General features: G+C 38.6%; 1 protein-coding gene across 2 annotated transcripts in view; it reads left to right on the top strand.

Moving 5' to 3' along the window:
* Window positions 1-361: 361 nt before the first annotated feature.
* Window positions 362-15504, top strand: part of atp13a3 (ATPase 13A3) — a 35508-nt gene continuing 20365 nt past the window's right edge. For both annotated transcript variants that reach the window (XM_026194424.1, XM_026194423.1), the window contains exons 1-2: window positions 362-1350; window positions 7944-8024. The gene's annotated coding sequence lies outside the window, so the exon portion shown is untranslated. The remainder of the gene's footprint in view (window positions 1351-7943; window positions 8025-15504) is intronic.

Raw genomic sequence — 15504 nt, 5'->3', positions numbered from 1 at the left:
CAGAGCAGATATTTGATACCCCGAATCTCGGGAAACTCTAAAACTCTTACTCTATTTAGCAATAAAGCGTTTGATGGTGTTGGGATTCAGAGATTCTTTTATTGCTACCATATAATTTGCCTTATGAAGAATGTATTAATAAAATGTTTCACAGTATCATTTATCAGTAATATCTCTTACAGGGTTTATATTGCATTGAATATGTCTGTCATCACATTGACCTTTCTATTTTTACAGGTTGAGTTCATTTTATACACAATGCATAAATGTGCTTGGTAAAGAGTTGATGTTCCATTCTAGAAGGTTTTAAGCTTCACTGGTGAGAGTGTCCAGATGATACATGTTGAGAGAAGATGAGAACATAGCAGGTTAATTGCATGCATGCTTACAATACACATATTAATCTAGTAGCAGGTTTGAGTGAAGGCCTAAGCGTCTTCTACTTCAGTTTGAGACTGGCTGCAAAAGTACTCTACTTAGGGATTAATGACGAGGGTCCATTATTAGCTCTCAGAAATGCTAAGACCTGAAGTTATTACCTTGAAAGGCAAGTAATGTAGAAAGGAGAAGTTATATGTCGGTGTAAGGTTATATGTACGTGATGAACCCTTGTCTGCACGAATTGAACTTTTGCCCGTCTGTCACCATGTATTTTTGAACTGTATTGACGTAGGTGTGATATTTTGTCCTATAAAACCAGAACCCAATGTATTCTTGTCAGAGCAACCCATTCCGTATGCTGACGGTTGGTTGTTCTCCTGTGATAATAAAACTCATCGTTTGATTGCACTTTTCCGGAGCCTCCGTCGTTTGTTGTCTGGTCTAAAGTTGATCGATCTCGCAACAATGGCTTTCGTCATCGCTTCTTCTTGAGAAACTCTAAAACATTTTCGTAAATAACCAATAAAAAATCTGTACTTCCTCCTTACACTGATATTGTGCGTACACTGTGCTGTGTTAGAGGCATCACTGACTCCTTGCTAGCCCAGCATTATTTTATTTATTTATTTATTGCGTTCAAGGCTATAGCATGAGGCAGCGTTCCCTTTGCAGCTGTTATAATATTTTCTCTAAGGGAAAAGTGCTCGTCGCTTACTTACGTGACGTCACGCGAAAAGATGGACGTCACTTCCTGCAGTCAGACAGCCAGTTCAGGCCAGTTCATCGTTGCTGTAGTACTCGGTCTATCCCATTGAGCTGTCAACACACTGCAAGCCTCCTCTGCCGCGACAACATTTTTCTAATCAACTTAGCCCGTTTTCTCCGTCAGCGACGTTTTTCATCAGATAACAGCTACTTTCTTCTCAATATGACTCGAAGGTGATCTTCAGCGTGTCCAGGTGGTTCTGGGTGAGTGTCTTATAATGAAATATCTGTGCGGTTTTGCCTTCATCGCTGTCACCACCATCATCATCATCACCCATGTGTCTTTCGTTATCAAGCGCGGCTAAATGCTAAAAGCGGTATGGTTCTAGCTGATGCGTGTGGAGACGTCAGCCTCATCCTTCTAGCAGCACGGGTGGAGAATCACCACGATTGCCTCTGAGATACAGTTTTCCTTTTGGCAGCGATTAAATTGGGAAAACAGCTCAACAGTGGAGGATACCTGGACGTTGTTTTTAAGCTAGTCAGGCTAACAATGCAACTTGGCTAATGTTAGCCAGCTAGCAAACATTCAATCATGTCTTCTTATCTGCCCAGACCCACCTAAGTGGATACCTGGGATTGTAGCCAGGATTGTTCCCCCGGAGTAATTTTTCCATTTTTAATACAGATCAGTTTTGCTGGACAGCATCCGGTCATATCCTTTATGATACTGACAGTACGTAGTGACAGAAAATCAAGAATTTTCACCCTTCAAGTTGTAAACATGTGCATGCCAGTTGCGCAGTTGTGATGAGCCTTTTGATCTGCAGAAGGCTTTTTTTCTTATCCAGTTATCATTTCGTTGGCATAAAAAGTAAATCTGAAGACGCTTTAAACTGTTGGGCGTACAGTTTAATCTAACACACCTGCTACATTTCATCCTCGAGTAATTTGTAGGATTGGAAAAGTTAATACACCTGCAATAACTACAGCGTATGAAAACATGCTAATAAAATAACTTTGACTAATGTTTGATAGCATTTAATCACAGGCCTTGTGAAAGGCTTCTCGTGGTAGCTGCATTGAGTAATATATATATATATATATATATATATATATATATATATATATATATATATATATATCTATCCATAGGTCCCTCATCCTATTCATGTAGCCCCTACCAAGGGCTCAGAGAAGAGCTCGAGAGGATGTGGAGGGTGAAGGTAACGGTGGTCCCCGTAGTAATCGGAGCACTAGGTGCGGTGACTCCCAAGCTAGGCGAGTGGCTCCAGCAGATCCCGGGAATAACATCGGAGATCTCTGTCCAGAAGAGCGCAGTCCTGGGAACAGCTAAGATACTGCGCAGGACCCTCAAGCTCCCAGGCCTCTGGTAGAGGACCCGAGCTTGAAGGATAAACCGCCCGCAGGGGCGTGCTGGGTGTTTTATATATTTGTAAATATTTGATGTCTTTTCACTTTAACAGAGCCAGTGTTATCTTCAGTATCACTACAGTTAGTGACAATATGAACGTTGAGTTGAGTGGAGTAATATCCATTCCTCTAGATCTTCTTTCACGTGAGACCTTGAGCAATATGGGATTCAGATGTAAGATGAATTGCATTTATTCATAAAATTTGACACTATTGGTCTGTAAATAAGATAGGTCTGTTCAGCACTTAAAACTATTTTTTGTTTTAAACTGGATAAAGAAGAATTGAAGAACTAAGAAGCTAACTTGCCCTTTTACCCTTGGACTTGGCTCTTCTCTGTGAGGGAGCTTGAGGTCTTGTCGAGCTGAGCACTTGAAAGCGGTTTAAATTAAGAAGTTTGGTGCCAGTATTCCACTGTCCTTTGAGCCAGTGCCTGTAGGGCTTTTACAGGTGAGCTTGAACACATCAACCTGTGATGGAAGGCCTGCCAGTGTTAATTCAGAGCAGAGATGTCAAATATCCTGACATGGTAAAAGTCCTCTCAGCAGCCCAGCGCTGTTTGATGTGGGAGCCTCGGAGCAGTGTGATAGAGAAACGCAGCTTTCTACTGCTGGTATCACAGTTTGCCTTCAGTAAGACCAGAACACTCAAGTTCTCAGCAAAAGTGAGAATGCTTTCAATGAAAATAGGAACAACTGCAAAATTTAACAGACCAGTGCAAACCTGAGATTGCAGTGTCATGTTGATTAAGACTTTTTAAGGCTTTAGGTAGCAAAGTGAGGTCATAAAAACACCGAAAACATCTTGACAAACATGCGCTGTACGACCTTAGAGCATTGTTTATCAGGTGTTATTAGGCTTATATGGCAGAGCTTATTTGCAGATCGTGACTGTTGCTTGCTCTTATCAGCACCCGTCGGGCTCTTTCAGCATAATCAATTGTTACAAGTGATATGAGTGGAATCTAGATACAGTCTAAGTAGAGTAGGTCTTCTACTAAGTTATAAGTTGCTCTTTGATGCATCTATTGGAGTATGAATGTGTGTGAATGTTAGATAAAAAGCACTTGTTGACTGAGTTGAGTAAACCATAGATAAAAGTGCTTGTATGAATCGGTGTGAATGGGTAATGAGGGAAGTTATATAAAGCACTTTGATTACTCAGAGTAGAATAGCTCTATAAAAGAACCAGTCTGTTTATTCAAGAGGCATCTTCTAATGATAATTAGATCATTGGTTATATTAAAAGAATATATAAACTTTTTTTTTAACTTTCCTTATACCGGGTTAAAATACGTAATGCATGTTAACAGCACAGTTGTACCACTAATCCACCTTGCAGTAGCGGAGCCACGCACTTATATTGACACAGGGGAAGTTTTGGGTTTCCTAAACTGATGTTTCATAATAAGAAACAACTGCTGAAGTCGAGCTTTACTACCATTACATGGATGAAATGCTGAATGAGACTTGGCTCCTTTGCTGCTGACACACTGTAGCTTTAAAAATGACCTGTAATTCTACCTTTTACTCTGTTAGCTTGTAGCATGTAATCAGAGTACCTACTGAATATACCAGACGTTGGCAGTCCAGCCCTGTGACTTGGCAGACTGTGGCTACTGTTTGGGTTATTTTCCTCACTCGTTTCTCATATGAGGATAGGAAAGTGTAAAAAAGCTGTCTTGGTGTTACGACCGTGTTGAAAAAGTTAATACCTAATTGAAATTGTGTACTAGTACACACCTCTGTAAAGTGAAAAGCACAGTTTCAAACAATTTTCCTGTTAATCCAAGATCACGCGGTCAGACTTGAACTTTAGCATACTTTTGATCTTGAGGATTAAAGTTTTTCCCAGGCTTTTCCCTCTAGTATTTTCTTTCCATAGGAAAGGAAACCAAGCTCTCTGTCTTCTTTTCTTTTTTGTCTTTCACCGTCTGGAGTCATCCCTTGAAGTCCGTTTTCACCTGACACAGATGACGATGGCACATCATTTCAGCAGCTCTCTTCACAGTTTTGTGTTTTTGTTATATTTGTTTCTGCAGTAAGGTGCAAGAGTATATGATGTAAGGTGATCTCACCTTTAACTACCTTTAAACTAAGCCAGTTTTCCTAGTTTGTCTTGAGACCAGTTTTTCAAGCTCCTCGGCTGGACGTTTCTTCGAATAACATGGAGAAGTTGTAACAGTTCCTCTGTGAGTTTTAGGTTCTGTGACTTAGGTAATTCCTGACAGAATTCATGATGTTGAGATAAACAGATACCATCTTTTGCAGGACTTTTTTTCATGTATTTTTTAAAACAACTTAAGCTGTGTGTTTCTGGTTGATGTCTTGCAGCTGAATAAATTTGACATGGCTTTCTGGTGTGATTGCTGCGATTATAACCATAACTAATGTTTGGATTTCTTCAGATTCCTTACACAGCTATCGTTATTAATTCTGTTGTTCATACATGGGGAGACTCCTGATCTTTCTTTAATCGCATTAAAATTGAATATGAGCACGGCAGGTATGAGATAGAAGAGTTACTGTTAACATTTTGCAACTAGTGATCAGAGTTGGTGTTACTGTGTCGTGGTTATACTGATGCCTTTATACGTGCCGATGAACACACTGAAATCATTTCAAGATTTGTATTGAATAAATGAAGCATTTAACCACTCAAATCCTTCTTATTTTCGATAAGTTTTAGCTTCAGCACTTCAGACAAATTGGATTCCCGTTCTTAATTGCATGTCGGCCCACGTTTGAGAGTCCGAGTTTCTTTTTAAAGGTCGGGTTTAAAGATTTGAAGATTGGAATGCTCAACACAGCCTCAGCCTTGCAGTTCTTTCTTATTTTCTGTTTGTGTAGGTTTAGGGTTCATGTGGTTTGTGGTTGTGCGTTATAATCGTTATGCCATTGTGATGCTCCCCCAGATTGACAAAATATATCGGATGACAACTTTGTCTATCGTTTTATGTTATACTCTATTGTTTATTTCATGCTGCAGGAAATGCACTGTTTACTGCAATAGTTTTTTCGTTGCTTTAGGTGACAGTTTGCAACAGTCACCGTGGCATCCCAGAGAGACCAGCCAAAACAAGTTGAGGCGCTTGTTCCTAAATTTGGGACTACCTCTGTAACAAAGTCTGACACCGACTTTGTCAGATGTAAAAAAATAAATAAATAGTACTCCCCATGTGATGATTACATAAATTATTCACTGAATTTACAGAAAAAGTGTTTAGATTGTTTGTTTGTTTTTATCCCAATAACAATATATATCACAAACTGATTAACTATAACCAACAAGTCAACACTTTACATCATTGTTTTTTTTCCATATCTGTGTATGTACCTAAACCCAAAGGATGCAGTAGATGCTCTATGTGCATGAATGGAACATACATTTTAGGTAAAACAAGCAAGTTAAAATTGTATTCAGTTATTTATAAACTTATGTTATGTGGTGGAGAACTTTGAAGGCTGTCTCAGGAACTCATTTTAGTCTACACAGGCGAGGAAGGGCAGGTAGTTAAAAGATTTTATTTATTTATTTTTTAAAGTGAACCCAGAAGCTATAATGATAAACAACATGACTGGCTCATGATGGGAAACATAGTTTGGCTTTAATACCCAATGAGTAGGAGGGGAAGTGATAAAGAAAGCGCATTGAGTTCAGAGTATGATGGCAACAAAACACTTTTTCCTCCAAATGCTTCCATGAATTATAGACTTATGTCATTAGGTCATGGCTCATTGTTCACTTTTTCCTTTTTGTCTTGTGTGTTGTAGAACAGGACAGAAAGGGAAAGGAGTATATGTCTACTCTCATTATTTATTTGTCTCTTTGCTAAGATAAAAATCTACAAAGTGCCCGAGCATTATGTGCAAGCAGTATTTTTAATTAAATCCCACATGCTAAGTGAATCTTTGACTGCTAATCATTTGTTATTGTTAAAAAAAGAAAAGAATGGAGAACAAGAACGGTTCTCTGGACGCTTCTTGTATGCCGTGTAAATTTTATGTAAGTGGATATACTTGCATCAAAGAATTTTGATGACATATTTTAGTGTTTTCTAACAATTTTTGTAGTTGGTACAGTAACTAAAAAATATTTCACAGAATAAAAATCCAGAAACATTGGTAGCCCACTTTGGTAGAATTTGTTTCCATATGTAATGTTCCACTTGCTGACTTTAATGATTGTTTGTATATTAAAGCCATAAACTCCGCAATCAAATACATGCTGACAATATTGTGGTTATATAAGGCACTGGGCTGTGTAAAAGCTGTACAGGATCATAGATGCTTTAGGACTCAAATAGGTGTTCATGATTGAGCCTCTGAGGTTTTATAAATTTATATTAAGTGGATTTTTTTTTTCATCTTACAGAGTTTTTGCAGGAACTCGGATGATTGCAATGTTTTCTCTTGTTTGGGGAAAAAAGATCAACAGCTGCTTAATGTTTTATTTTTTCCCCAAGCAAACATTGCTTATTAATGGCAGATTGATTAGTCTAAGGCCACATTGTTGTCTCTTATTTGATTAGATAAGAGACAACAATGTGGCCTTAGGCTGGGCTCAAGCGATCTATAAATATCTGTGAAGTCATGTTGGCTCCTGGAGGCCTCACACAAGGTCCTCAGTGTTCCAGTGTGAATACTAGTTCCTCCTGTCACTCTTGTATTCAAAGCAGGAGGCATACCTTATCTGCTGAGCAATTGGCTGGTGTAATTCTAAACTTTGGAGTGAAGTGGAAACAATTTCTTATCATCTTGGCACCTGAAGTACTGAGATTCTGAAGTCCCTGGGAAGATGTAAAACTGGAACCTGTTTCATCCTCAACATTTAGTTTGGAGGCCACAACATGCTTGTATATTCTCAGTAATGAATAAATAACAAAACCAAATGAACAGTTTGTCACACAGTAAATCTTTTAATAATTTCAGGTGTAAAATAGGTCAAAAGCTTTTATTAAGATAGGTACAACATCGTAATGAATAACTTAAGTTTTGAAACCCAACAGATCCATCTTATATGAACAGACTTCTTATTCCACAGTGGTGCCAGTTTAGGTTTTGGACTAAACTCACATTTAACCCATTTTTATTTATTTATTTATTTAATTCTTTAGATACTTAACTTTAAAAAAAAAAAAAAAAAGAAGAAGAATTGAAGTGTTGTTGGAAAAGGTGGCAATAGGACCAAATCAAATGATCAACTACAATCAAATTCTGAAGCAATCTTTCTGTATCTTGATGAAGTGACAATTAAGGAGAAACTCTGAACAGTTTTGGCTATTTGGTAATATTGGTTTGTAAATGTGTATCCTCAGTTAACCTTCAACCTACCTAAGACTCAGAATATTTGGAAATCAATTGTAATGTAGATTGTGTGATGTAATTTTTAATGTTTTTTTTCTCTTGGATTTTTCCATCCAGGGTTCCAGGTTAGTGTGGTTAGAGAGCAAGCTAACTGTGGGGAAGAGGACCGCCTGGGGCATTTTGTCCCTGGCTCTCAAGGTAGGTACACAGAAACCTTCAAAAAACATAATTTTGTTAAAAGACTTGTGATATACTCACTCAGTTATGTTGCTGAAATCTGCCGAGGCATGCTTTAATATTAGTCAGTTGAACATTCACGTTAAGCAGTAATTTAGTTATGTTCAACTGTTTGTGGTTTTCAATATCTAATTTATCCACATATCTGAAAAAAATCTTCATTTTAATTACCAGACAAGCAAAGTGTTAATAATTTCCCCTAGGGATCAATAAAGTATTCTGATTCTGATTAATCCCCAAGGGGTCAATTGCACAGCAAATATGATGGCCAGCTTCTGTTTTACTTCATGAATTAAGTAAAAGGAAGGCAACAACGAATACTATATTTTTCTTCTCTCTGTTATGATGCAAAATGTTCTATTGTTACGGCATTTTAGCAAACTTTTAACCATACCCAATTTTCTTATTATGTTGCAATATTTCCATACACCTTATTTATTTACTTTGTAACCATTCCTAACCTGGCAGATAGGAAAAAAAATTTGACTCGACTTTTTCTTAGCTTCAGTTAAGTTGTCACATAGTGGTACTTGAATCATAAATGGGGTCATAAGTCTGGTAAGGTTTCAACTGCTGTTGTCTGTTTGGAACCTGTAATTAGAGGTCACCACCCTCTGTTATCTGGATAGACTACGTAACAGTCTTGGTTTCAGTAACCACATAAACTTGATACTCTGTAATCCTTTTTAGCTGCAATTTATATTTGGATGTTGTGTCATGTAGGGCTGCTCGATTATGGCAAAAATGATAATCACGATTATTTTCACTGAAATTGAGATCTCGATTATTTGACGATATTTATTTAACCCTTTAAGACCTACCATAGAACCAAGTCCGCCAGAGCTTATATTATTTTTTTTACATGTTGTAGTGCCATTTTTGGGAGCATTTCAAGTTGCTATACATCAATACAACTGTTATAGCCCATATTTTAATAATATGTATGCATTAAGTCCATAGTAATTACATTAATTGCAAAAAAGTGCAATAAACTACAAAAAAATTGAAAATCGTTTTTTTTTTTTTTTTTTTTTTTTTTTTTTTACATATATTTCTACTTGGGGAAATTTAAGAGGCTTATCCCTCAAAACTTTAAATACAAAAAAGTTGCAAAAAATAGTTTCCCACCACAGGAAATTTATTTTGAGTGTCTTCATAGTTTTATTTTGGAGATACAGCAATTTTTATATACTGCAGGAAAAACAAAAAACAATCCTATGATGCAAATTTGCAAAGAAAACAGCAGGTGCATCAAAATAAACTATTTCCAGCAGTGCAATTCGAGTTCCAAGCATCCCAGAAACTATTCAGAAAAGTATAGAGTCAAACATGACTTATAAAATCACCAGTATAGGCTTTTAAGGCCTACAAGTAAAAAACTACATTTTCCACGAAAATGGCGTCACTTCCGGTTTCGGACAGGAAATGGCGGACATGCGATAGTTCGCGTTGACGTCTTTTTCAATGTGGGAAGTGTTACGAACAGCTGATAGGAACGGCAAAGCGTGTTTCTGGAATATTATGTTTTTGTTCCTGCAAGCGCTTTATATGCAATTTTTGCAAAGCTTTATGTGGAAGGAAACCGTGACCGAGGACAAGCTGATGGCATAAGATGTAAGTACAACTCCTCCGGTTTCATATGCAAAACAAATTATTGCGCTAGCTTACACGGTTCCGGTTCTACAGGGATTTAAAGGGTTAACAATAACAATGTATTGAATAAAGACTTTAAAAAAATAATATAAAATAGTGTGCAAATACTGGTAATAGTGCAAATGTTTGCAATATAAAAAATAAATGAAAAATGTAAACATCTACTTTTAGTGAACTTTGCAGTGTTGCTCTGTGGTGCAGCTATGCTATGACACCGTAGAAAAGTTTACACACTATGTCTACTTGATCCACGTCTGACTCCGCGAACCCATAATGTTTCCACACCACTGAAGTTTTTTTTTTTTTTTTTTTTTTACCTCTCTTTTCAACCAACGGCAGTCACTCTCCTCTCCAAATAACTTCTGCTTAGCTTTCCAAGCTTCCCTCGGGTCCTCTTAATTGTTGTGACGCGTGTTCGAAATGCAGAGAGGTGCGCTCGATTTGCCATACGGAGCAGCGCGAGAGTAAAGCACGAGGGAGGGGCTAATAATCGGCTCAGTCATTTTTAATGATCGTTGAAAGCCCAGATCGTAATCTTGATTAAAATTCGATTAATTGAGCAGCCCTAGTGTCATGTTATGTCATTGAGGTCATTTTTAACATAGTACTCTATTTTAAAATGTGTCATTTATTTGTCATTCTTCTGTTTGGGGTACAAAACAGTACCTGATTATATTTAGTCATTGATCTAAGGCTTTTGATACTCTTTATCGTGACTGTCTTATGAGGCATCTTTTTTTGGTTTTGGTGGCAAATTGTCTCAGCTGTGTTATACAAGCTGTGGGGTCTGATGGCTTACAGTCCAGCCTCATTAGTGTCAACAGAGGTGTGCCACAGGGTTCTATTGTAGTACCACTTTAATACAAAATAGTTAATGACTCAGGTGTAACCTTTAACGGTCCAAAGCATATAACACCACTCTCTGTTACCAGAGTTTTATGTACAAAAATCTTTGATTAACCTTAAATTGTTGTCAAGCTAAATGCATTAAATAGTTTTAATGCATTCCATTTCCATAAATAGTTTTATGGAAAGATTGCCAAGCATGCTTTCTGCCTATAAATCCTCCTTGATGCTAACTATTGTCGCATTAATTTCTTTTTTCCATTTATTTCAAACTTTGTCTTGGCAAATTTTCTGGGTGTCTCATGAGTATTTTTTTCCCCACTGTATACATCTTCACCTACACCAGATCCCAAGACTGTTTGGTCCTTGAAGAGAAGGATGTTAATACTGAAATGGGAAAAATGGCTTGTAATTATTAAGCTGTATGTGGGAGAATCTGTACAAGCTTTTAAAATAAGATGAAATGATTCCCGTTAATAAATTTAAATCCATTTGGTCCATGGTAATCACTGGAACTAATTACCTGAGCTTTTTCAAGTCAAGTCAAGTCGGCTTTATTGTCACTTCAACCATATACAGTTAGTACACAGTGAAGCGAAACAACGTTCCTCCAGGACCAAGGTGGTACATGCAACATAAATTTACAACATAAATTAACAGAAAACACTAAACTAGCTAACTAAGAGGCCTAGTTAGCTGGCTAGCAGAGACAAGACAGACTGACCTAACATAAATGACAACATAAATTAACAAAATCTAACTATCTAAAGAAGACTTTTTTTTTTTTGTTAACAGACAGCAGACAACAAAGTGCACGTGCAAATGTGCGAACAAGAGCAACAAAGTGACAGTGTGAGAAAAAAACACAACGTAACATAATAATAAGGTTTTGTGATGATGAGTTGAGGTAGTGGAGGAACAGTAAACATTCCTTAGTGTAGCAGCAAAAATTAGGAAGTAAAGAAGTTAGTGCAAAAAGTCCAGTAATAATATTGTGCAAAAGAGCATTTACAGGTTGGTGTGTACGATAGTTTGGTGGTGTAGGTCAGTGTGTTTGCACTTGTGTTGATTAGTCAGTCCAGTCTCAATGTTTTGAGTAGTTGAGTTAAGCTGAGTGATTTGTGTGTGTGTGTGTGTTTATCAGTCCAGTCCCTTTAGCTTAAATGTTTCTGTAATGCAATCGGGTTGTGCTTGTGCCTTCCCAATGCATTTCTGGACAGTCATGTGGGTGCTTGTGTCCATGATGTACTTGGGTTGGCATTTCCAGTTATAGCAGAAATTTAGGAGGGAATGTTCTTGTTGTTATGCAGCCACCGCTGAGCGCTGGCTAGGGGGGCTGCTATTGAAAAATACAAGGAAGGGCTTGGTCCTAAGCAAAATATCCCGCAGTATGCCAGAGAAAAAGTCCACCCGGGTGCAGCAGGCAAGATAAGATCTGAGTGTGCGAGGCAGTGATATAGGATAATTGGGTTATACAGGGCGTTGGATGCAGTAGAAGGGTGGCCCTATTGGCACTCTGTCCTGACATATCATACCAGAACTCTCCAGTGATAATTGCTGTCAGAGAGGGTATCCTAACCATTTGCCTGACTTAATACCTCGTTGGATTTGCTTATCTTTGTGTGTACTGATGTATTTTGCTATTTAATATTCAGGCTTGTAACCTGAGTCTAACTTCAGTTAACTTTGACTCCTGTCTATACTGACCTGTATAAGGCTAGCACAGTGGAAGGTAAAGGTCAAGCACTCCTTGGTTTTTCTTGACTTGTTTTTCTTGACTTTCAGAGCTACACCTTCAGTTACTCCACACCCCACCAGTGGTGCCTGATGTAATCAGAGAAGCTGGATTCTCTGATTTCTCAGATTTCTTTTTTACTTTCTCTTGTCTTTTGTGTAATGTAGAAATGGTCAAATGCGGCACTGTTTTAATGTCTGGGCCTTACTTCTTGAAACATTAATTTGCATCTTTGTGTGCCATGTTTCCCCAAGTAGCCCCATTTAGCCCCTCTGGAGTGAACCTGATCAACTGTCTGTAATATTACTTAGTGACGGTTTGCTGGGGTTTTAAGTAAAAAGTGAAACTGTCTATAGCCTAACTTGTGTTTACAAGCACCTTAGGAATCATTTGACAAAGATTGTTCAGTGGATAATACAGCAAAATTCACATGCACGTCCAAACACACTGGCAATTTTCCTTCTGTACGGGATGTGTAGTCCTCTTGGGAATTGAGAGAGGAATGGAGCAACAAGTTTGATATGGAGTAATGCATGAGTTTGATGAGTCATTCAGACTGTGTGGGTGTATTGACTTAAGAGATAGTCTCAGGTGTACTAAGGTTGAGCAGCTTTTTGGGAAGTGCTGTTCATTGCTGCTGGGCCATGTTTTGTGTGCTACAGTCTACATCTGAATTTGTAATTTGCTAAAATCTCTTTAACCCAATGTAAATGCTGCACGACTGTATGTGGACAGAGATAGGAAAAACAAAACGGTTCACTAATGTATCCATAGACATGTTCTTAACTTTATGTCCATAATGTTTTAATTTATATTTTATTCCAATTTTATCCTTACCAAGTGAAATTAGTTAATGGGAACTATTCTAAACTGACTGGCACATGCCTGCAGTTTACAATTGGCATACGGCGATGCTTTCATTTACATTTGTCTAAAGTGTATTCTGCCACAAAGTGATTCATAATAAGAGAGAGCCACAGAAATAAAGACAGTATTGTTTGAAGTGGCAGCCAGAAAAGAATAGAATAGAATAGAATTCAACTTTATTGTCATTGCACATGTCACAGGTACAGGGCAACGACATGTAGTTTGCATCCATCCAGAAGTGCTTTAGCCATGATATAGATATATTACAATATATATTAGCAATAATATAGATATGTAAGTATATTACAGAAATGGGTCTATTACGGTATGTTATAATGTACACGGTATGAAGTATGTTATGAATATGCTATAACTATAAGTATGTACAGGCTGTTGTGAGTACAAGCTATGAACAGGATATATATATGAAAAAAACTATACAGAATATGAAATAATGAACTTTACAGAAATATGAGATATACACTTATACAGAAATGGGAACTATGCAAGTTGCGAACAGTTATAGAATTAAAAATTATCGTATGATTATTTACACAGAACTATACAGTAGTGCAGTTAAGAGGCTATATAAAGTGCTAGTGGTTGTGAGTGGTGGTTCAGTCCATGTTATTATTGTGTGTTTGAGGGTACAGTTGTCCTGTGTGTGTGTGTGTGTGTGTGTGTGTGTGTGTGTGTGTGTGTGTGTGTGTGTGTGTGTGTGTGTGTGTGTGTGTATGTGGTTGTGTGTGTGTGTATGTCCAGTCCGTGAGTTTAACGTGGGTCAGATGTCAGGAGGCAGAGTTCAGGAGTCTGACAGCTGTGGGGAAGAAGCTGTTCCGGTACCTGGTGGTCTTAGTCCGGAGGCTCCTGTAGCGCCTCCCAGAGGGCAGGAGGGTGAAGAGTCCATGTGATGGGTGACTGGGGTCTTTGATGATTTTCCCAGCCCTTTTCAGACACCGCTTCCTGTAGATGTCCTTTATGACAGGAAGTGGTGCTCTGGCAATGCGCTGGGCAGTTTTCATGACCCTCTGCAACGCCTTCCGGTCCGAGGCAGAGCAGTTCCCGTACCAGACTGTTATACAGTTGGTCAGGATGCTCTCGATGGTGCAGCGATAGAAGTTCACCAGGATGTCTGAGGACAGGTGGTTCTTCCTCAGAGTCCTCAAGAAGAAGAGGCGCTGGTGAGCCTTCTTGACCAGCTTGGAGCAGTTGGTCGTCCAGGTGAGATCCTCGGAGATGTGGACTCCCAGGAACTTGAAGCTGCTCACACGCTCCACAGCCGTCCCCTTAATGTGGATGGGTGGATGTGGGTCAGCATTCCTCCTGTAGTCCACGATGAGCTCCTTGGTCTTCTCGGTGTTAAGCAGCAGGTTGTTTGTGTCGCACCACTCAGCCAGACGATCCACCTCCTCCCTGTAGGCGGCCTCATCGTTGTCACTGATGAGGCCAATCACCGTGGTGTCATCTGCAAACTTAATGATGGTGTTGGAACCATTGGCAGGTCTGCAGTCGTGGGTGAAGAGGGAGGTGGGGGGGTGAGGATTTGTCACTTCAAACTTTATTGGGGGAAAAAAATCCACAAGTGAGATTTCTTTCAAGAAATCTAAAAATTAAATATATAGCATGCTCGCAGGGTTAGCGAGTATAACATGTGTATGATCTGCTAGCTAAAAATATATATTCTATAGATTATATGTGTGACTATATGTGTTATAGATTAAAACCCTCCTGTAGTTGCCGTTACTTCCACTGGTCCAAACCTCTTTGGCTTAAAGTGCATACTTTGAGTGCTGGTAAATGTTTTTTTGATCTTGTGAATGATGCAGAAAATCAGCTTCCTTCCTAAGCAATATCCGACCTGCCACGTGGAGCTTAAATACAAAATCCCTGGTCACTTCAATCAAGAAGATTGCGTTAAGAATATTGATTAAAAAGACAGAAACTTGCTTTCCAAAGTTGTAATTTGCTTTTGACATTTGTCTTTGACATTTGACATTGTTAAGCACTTTACAGGGCTTTGATTAATCAATCTTTAATTTAAACAAATAATGTGGTGTTATCTTGTGACTTGTTCCGACACTGTGCTGTTGAGCTCTCGGTTTCAAAGCCTGCTGTGAAGCTTAAGCTGGGCAGAGACTGTGTGATTTTTTTTTCAGTCGCGCGATTCAGCTCCTGCTCAAACTGTACGATTGACTCGCAGGGGTTAGAAGTTCATAGGTCACGATGCAGGGTCTCACACTATACGGCCCGATGCTCTGATGCGACCCGAGTGCTCACACTGTGCGTCCATAAAATGAAGGTTATAACAGAAATTCTGTCGCTTGCTCTCCCTCTCTGTCT

Source organism: Astatotilapia calliptera, chromosome 15, assembly GCF_900246225.1.
Source record: "Astatotilapia calliptera chromosome 15, fAstCal1.2, whole genome shotgun sequence".
NCBI lineage: Eukaryota > Metazoa > Chordata > Actinopteri > Cichliformes > Cichlidae > Astatotilapia > Astatotilapia calliptera.
Note: the sequence above shows the minus strand (reverse complement) of the source record. Positions and strands in the feature narration are given on the sequence as shown.